Genomic DNA, 7,731 nt, shown 5'->3' with positions numbered 1-7,731 from the left:
ATTGAAGAGAAGACTGGAGTGACAGTGACAGTAGTGAGCTATGAAGAGACACTCTAGTGGCTTTGGTGCCTCTTCACATTAGACATACCTCTTGGGAGATGCATCCACGACCTAAGAAGGATTATTGAGAGTCATTATTGAGTATTGTAGTGAGGAGATGATGTATTATTGAGAGAGAGAGAGAGAGAGAGAGAGAGAGAGAGAGAGAGAGAGAGAGATAGTCAATTCTATCAAAATAGTGTAATCATATATGAGAGATTGAGAGAGAAAAATATGAAGACATTGAAGATGAATACTATGTGATTGATTTCCATTCAAAAATGGTATATTCATTTATGTTCCTTGTTCTATTGATGGATTTTGTGAAGATGTTGAAGATTATGATTGATTCTATCAAATTCGTGGGAGATATCTACTATGATACTGCGTGAAGATTTGTTGTTTTCTTTGTTTTGGTCATCAAAAGAATGAAATATAAGCTTGTTGATGTTACAAGATAGATTTTCTTGCAGTAGAATTGCCTTTTCCTTGGTGTTCCTCTTGGGGCTCCATGTTTTTGGTACGCAACCGGGGAATACTTGCCATCAACAAGCATCATAAGAGACTGAAAATGAAGGAAATGGCATTGCCAAGAAGAGGAGAATTCAATGGATGTTTGCAAAGTTCCTTCTTCCACTGAAGAGTTGGAGATTCTCATTATCAAAGCCACTTTCCACAAGAAGTCCATCCCACAATGGCAGAAACATATTACCATCATGATGCATGCTCTATGCGGTGGACTGTTTCCTCTTCCTGTTGAAGCAGCAGAAACTTGCATCTATTGTTTGGGAACAAACTGAAGAACAAAAGCAGAGAGAATGAATATCCATGGAAGATTTGGTATTCATTGAGAAGTTTCCAGATATCATCAATTGGGAGATCGTGAAGAAGCTTTAGGAGTTGTGGCCTGTGGAGGTTCATGAAAACAAGAAGGAAAAGAGTTGGAATTTGTTTGTGGATGCTCAACAACAGGATACGTGGGATGCTTGGTGCATTGACAATCTTTTGTTTGTTCAATTAGCAACCCATTGGAAGTTGGTAGACAGAGTGTTTTTCACAACATACACTGTTGAAACCCTCAGAAGCTGGCATTATTATGATGCCACAACAACAATCCTAAGAAGAATGAGTTTTGATACTTTCAAAATGGAATATCTCCCCCTCTGTAGTGGTTTGAAGGCCGAATTCAGAGATGTTGAAAAGAAGGAAGTAGAAGAGATATTGGCAAGAGAATCCCCCAGAGACTGAAGCCCCTTTCAAATTCTATTTTGTTGAGTACGGAATAACTAGTTGGAGCCAAGCCCTTGATGAATGACACAATCAAGAGACAAGCATTAGAACGAGTCCAGAGGTACATGAGAAGAGAGAAGGCAAAAATCAAAGTTGAGAACAAGCTTGCAGCAGAAGCTTCCTTTGACACCCTAGAAGCACTCTTTACAGAAGTTCCCATGGCGACTCAAGGTCCCCTTCCTAGTCAGATTCATCCTGAAAATATTGATGAACAGGCCAGCAAATGTAGTCCCATTGCCAGTTTTTAAGGGAGAGTACAATGAAGACCCTGATCTTCATGTAGCAAAATTTATGGTAGCATGTGTGGCTAACAATGCCAGAACCCCTGACCATTGGTTAGCAATATTTCCCACCACTTTCAAAGGCACCGCATTTCAGTGGTATGAGAGACAAGCAACAGAAAATTTTGGTACTTAGGATGATCTAAAGTTGGCATTCCTCACTAAATTCAGGCGTGAAGGTTTTGAAGAGCGGATGCGAGAGGAGTTCATGAACCCAAGTCAGTCCTCTAGAGAAAGAGTAGAAGCTTATGTCTCGTGAATGGAATCCATCCTGAAGAGATGGACTAACCATCATTTGGACGAAGGCATTCAGAAAGGAGTGTTTCTCAGAGACCTACAACCAGAAGTTCGCAAGTTCGTGGAATTGAGGAGACCAGACAATCTACAAGCTGCAGTGGAAGGTGCAAGATTGTATGACGAAGTTGAAGCAAGGCTGTCAATGACTCCAGGAAGAGGAGTCTTACCTCCTCCCATGCTAGGAATGGTATACTCATCAAATGCAATTCCAGGGACAATTCCCTACCCCTATCCCCAGATGCAAACGGTGCCACAATATAATGCACCTAATCCACTGTGGTTGCCACAGACGACAGTGCCTCAAATGATGGTTCAACCACAACAACGGTGGCCTCAAACAGTTCCTCCAATGGTGACTCAACAACAGTGGAGCCCTACCAACTGGAATCAACAATCCCAAGTCTCAACAAGAGCTCTAAATCAGAACCAGAACAGAGGACCCTCTGGATCAACCCAACCAGTGTATGCAGTAGTTACAGAAGCTTCCCAAAACCCTACTACAAGTACTTCAGGAGGTGATAATCTGAAGGACTACTTATCCAACTCAGTTGCAAGTATCAAGAAAGAGCTTATGGATGTGATTATAGAGCAGCTATCTACAGACGCTAAAGTGAATATCGCCAATATATCTACCCCTATGGGAGCTGGAAGAGATGTGATGCGCTCTAATACATGGTGCAGAAAGTGTCATCAACCGGGACATTTAGCCACTGAACGTACCCGAAAACCAACCATTCCTGGAGCCTTCTGTTCATACTGTTTGCAGAAGAACCATATAAAGGATATTTGCTCTCTGAAAGAGATGCATGAACGAAGACAGAAGGATGAAAATGCAAGATTCAACTTGCTAGAATCCAAAATGACAACACAAGATATTGGACCAAAGCCTAGGAAATTTGGTCCTAATTTTGGACCAAGGAGGTTTTCCTCTCAAAGTTACAAAGGACGACAGTCTGGCTCAGAGATCAGAGGTGGAATGTTATAGGTGTGAAGAAAAGAGTCATATCTCCCCGAATTTTCCAAACCCTAGACGATCTGTGGATGACAAGCCCTTATGCAGCCGATACAAAGGAGAAGGCCACACTGCAAAGGACTGTCCAAGTCAAGCCCTTGTCAAGGCCAATGCCACTGATAGCCAACAGAAGGTACAAGAGCCTGCCTCCAATTTGGTAGAGTTGGAAGTTGCCGTTGTCACATGCGCCAAGGAGAAGGAACCAATTGTTTAGAACGAAAAAAACTTTCCTGCCAAGACTGTGAAGTTTAACCTACCAACAGAGGGACAGAGCAATACAGAACAGAACAGTGCAGCACAGAGCACTGTAGTGCCACAGAGAGTTACATAGACAGTCCCAGAAACAGGACCAGAGGTCTAGGAGATAGCTGATACAGGAGCACCTGTAGAAACAGAAGAAGTGCCGATAGCTAGAAGAAAAAGGAAAGATGAAAATGGGTGTAGCCCCATTCCCCAGCCGGCTGGAGAAGCTCGTGGATCCTATCAAAGATTATGACTTGGTCAAAGACCTAGATACCTTTAAACCAAATCTAACATTTCGACAGTTGCTGATGCTGTCTCCAAGCTACCGAAAGAAATTCAAAAGCATCTTGACAAGAAGACGTGGACTAAGGATTGCATCCCCAACAATAATAAATTCCAATAGAGCCTGAGAGCCTATAAAGGAAGTAGATGTGGCTAATGCCTTCCTAGATCCTGGAACCCCAGAGATTAGTGTATGGATAGAGGGATGCTTTATTTCAGATGCATTGATTGATTGAGGCTCATCAGTAAACATAATGACTGATGTGACAATGAAGGACTTCGGGTTGCAAGGAATTCAACCTACACAGTGGCTTATCAGATTGGTAGATTAAAGCAGAATTAAACCGTTGGGTATCCTCCCATACGTAAAAAAAAACCCTTGCAGGAAGAGATTATTGGCTGAAATATCTGGTGGTTAAACTAGATTCTTATGGGACCTCATACCATCTACTGTTGGGAAGACCTTGGCTTTTTGAAGCAGGAGCCAGGACGGACTGGTTCAAAGGAACCCTAACCCTAGGCAAAGGACCCAAAAAAGTGGTGTTGAAGTTGTATGGATTGCAAAAAGGCAATGGATCCACATCCCTCGAAGTCATAACTGACTCCTCCAACGAGGTAACAAATGGTACATCAAGAGATGAAGAGATTGTTAAACAGATTTTTCCCAAGAAAACAGAGGCACAGTCCCTAATAGTGGGCACTGTAAGTCGACTGCCAAGGGAAGCAAAGTCCTTGTCCATGGGAGAATACCTCCTGCCTCAACTTGAATTGACTTCTGAAATCACCTCTGACAGTGAAATAGAAGCATGGATGTATTGTTCTCCCAGTTACATGACAGTCGCAGAGACAGTAACAGAGACAGAACAGAGACAGAGCGGATACAGAGCAGAGACAGTAACAGAGACAGAATAGAGACAGAGCAGATACAGAGCAGAGACAGTAACAGAGACAAAATAGAGATAGAGCATATACAGAGCAGAGACAGAACCAGAGACAGTCATAGAGATAGTGACTGTAACAGAAGCAGAAGCAGATACAGAGGCAAAATATTTGTTCTTCTCCTAACAGAGCCTCTACAGAAGCAGAGACAGAGCCTCTAGAGGAAGAGGATGAAAATGATGAGGAAGAAAACGAAGTAGGTTATGGAAGTGCAAATCAAGAAGGTCCTCTGATAGTGGGTGATCTTGTTAATGTCGCTACAGAGACCTTAGAGGCCGAAGATCTCAGGGTGCTGGATGGAATGACCATGATTCCATTTGGGTTAATCAATGGACCACAAAGTATACAGAATCTATATAAGTAATGGATTAAAGGCATAAGAATTAAGTTCACCAGTTGCTCCTGTCGCCCTGACCATTCATTCTGGAGAAAAGGTGATGATGATGCCCCTTGTCAACAGAAGCCAGAACCATCAAAGCCACGGATTTTAGAAGGTCTGTGCTATGTGACATTCCTGGATACATCCTCTGAAGATGAATCCCTAAGTCCAAAAGAAATCACCACTCACACAGAAGCAATCAAAGATCTGATACCTTTCCAACAATCTAAACAAAAAAAATGAGTCATCTGTTCAGAAGGAGCACACTGGTTCTAGTGGAACATCAGACGAGGCTTGAAAGAGTCAGACCTCTATCTAGAAGCAATCCGTGGGACATTTATCCGCGAAGTGGAAGGTGAAAGACGGATACTGACGGTATTGAACATCACTTGAAAGTGGGCCTCAATCTTCCAGAAGAAGAACTAGTGGTCCTGCGAGACTTATTAAAGGAGAACATAGATGTTTTTGCTTTGTCATATAAATATCTAAAGGGGATTGATCCCACAGTATGCCAACATCACATTGACCTAGAGCGCGATGCCAAACCTGTAAGGCAAAGACAAAGGTGTATGAATCCTAATTATTCTGCACTGGTGAAGGTTGAATTATTAAAACTTCTTGAAGCCGAGTTCATTCATCCCGTGGTTAACAGTGAATGGGTTTCGCCCATTATGGTTGTACCCAAAGAAGAGGACACAGTGGTAGGCCATGAGCTGTATTCCCTCTTGGATGGATTCAGTGGATATAACCAAGTCCAAATTGCAGAAGAGGACCAATCCAAAACAACCTTCACCACAGAATGGGGGACCTACGCCTATAGAGTGATGCCATTTGGGCTCTGTAATGCTCATGCCACCTTCCAATGAGTAATGATGGCTGCCTTCCAGAATCATTTTCATGATTTCATTGAGGTGTATCTTGATGACTTTTGTGTCTATAGCTTGATCCGTGAGCACTGGGGTTACTACAGAAGATTTATTGCATATTTTGCAACCAAGGCAGCCCCTTTGCACAAGCTCCTAAGAAAAGATGTTGATTTCCTTTGGACTGATGACTGTGAAGAAGCCTTTAATGCCCTAAAATAGTGCCTTATCAAAGCACCTATCGTGCAACCTCCTGATTGGATGAAGGAGTTCCATGTGTACACAGATGTATTAGTCGAAGGGCTAGGTACTGTTCTATGTCAAAAGGGCCCCTATAAATTAGATCAACCAATATACTATGCAAGCCAAAAGGTCACTGATAGGGAACGGAACTATATAATGACAGAGCTTGAGTGCTTGGCAATGGTGTTTGCACTAGAGAAGTTTCGACACTATTTATTGTCAATGCATTTCAAGTTCTACGTGGATCATGAAGCCCTCTCCTTCCTGATGAACAAAGCATATGTTAAAGGACGACTGATGAGATGGTTGCTCCTATTCCAGGATTTCGATTTTGAAGTGGTCACTAAGCCTGGTCATTCCCATGTCCTAGCCAATCATCTATCACGGATCCCTCAAACTGTAGAAGAGGAACAAGAAGATCCAGACCTTCCTGATGCTTCCTTGTTTCTAGTTGAAACAATTACTCCTTGGTACGCAGACATAGCCAACCTCCTGGCATCTCAAGCCGTGAGAAGAAGAAGCTTCTGTTAGAATCATCCCCCTACACCTTGCTAGGCGGTGCACTGTATAAGAGAGGCAAGGATGAAGTGCTGCGAAGATGTGTTGCAGGGGATGAAATCGGCCTAGTATTGAAAGCATGCCATGACGAACCATGTGATGGACACTTCGCAGGAGAAGCGATAACTAGGAAGGCTCTATTAGCTGGATATTGGTGGCCGACCCTCCACAAGGATGCACATGACTACTCCAAGAGATGTGATGCTTGTCAGCGAATGGAAAAACCCACCAAAACAAGTGCCATGCCACTGCAACCCATTATTCCCCTAAAGCTGTTCGAGAAGTGGGGGATTGATTTTGTGGGTCCCATTGATCCACCTACCAGACGGAAGTAGAACAGATACATCTTATTATGTACGGATTATGTCACAAAGTGGTGTGAAGCTAAAGCTCTGAAGCGGGACGATGGTAACATCGTAGCTCTGTTTATGTACGAAAATATTATCACCCTTTTTGGTAGTCCCCTTGAGCTGGTAAGTGACAAAGGTACTCATTTTCTTAACAAAGTCATGGAGGAGTTGACAGAGCTGTATAAGATCTGCCATCGCAAGTCCACTCCTATTACCCTAGAGCCAATGGCCAAGTTGAAGTCACCAATCGCATCCTCTACTCGATTCTGACAAGAATGATTACTGCACATCATCGCGACTAGGAGGATCAACTTACAGAGGCCCTCTGGGTATACAGAACCTCCCATAAGGCAGCTACAGGACAGACCCCTTTCCAGCTAGTATATGGTACAGAAGCCATCTTCCCTATTGAGCTGGAATTGCCCTCTTTGCGAGTGGCAGTTCAAGAACGCTTGGGAGATGATGAGTCACTGCAACACCATCTCTTGCACTTGGAATGCTTGGATGAGATACGACGGATAGCCCTATAGTGCATGGAAATCACTCAAGTGCGATGCAAGGCCTATCATGACAGTTTCATCAAGCATAAGGAGTTCAAAGAAGGTGATCTTGTCCTGGCCTATGATTCGAGATTTGGCAAGTTTCATGGCGAGCTTCAACAATGGTGGATGGGCCCATACAAGGTACTTGCTGTCAATCCTAATGGCTCTGTTCAGGTGTAGACTGTTGATGCCTCTGATGATCCCTTCATGATCAATGACTATCGTGTGAAGAAGTACTTCTCTCCTTGGGGATCTTGACACTCACAGTCGACCTACCCTCCCCATTTTGGGTGTCGCACTGTCCTTCTCATCGTGCTTTTGATAGCCCTTATGATTCTCCTCATGAGGCAGTCTCATTCTGCTAACCCCTCGTAGATACATCTCAACCCGACCTTGTTCTCTTCTCGTTTGAT

This window comes from Lygodium microphyllum, chromosome 25 (genome assembly GCF_053477565.2).
Source record: "Lygodium microphyllum isolate KBCC chromosome 25, Lygodium_microphyllum_v1.1.10, whole genome shotgun sequence".
In the NCBI taxonomy this organism is placed as follows: domain Eukaryota; kingdom Viridiplantae; phylum Streptophyta; class Polypodiopsida; order Schizaeales; family Lygodiaceae; genus Lygodium; species Lygodium microphyllum.
The sequence above is the reverse complement of the archived record's forward strand: the minus strand, read 5'-3'. Positions refer to the sequence as shown.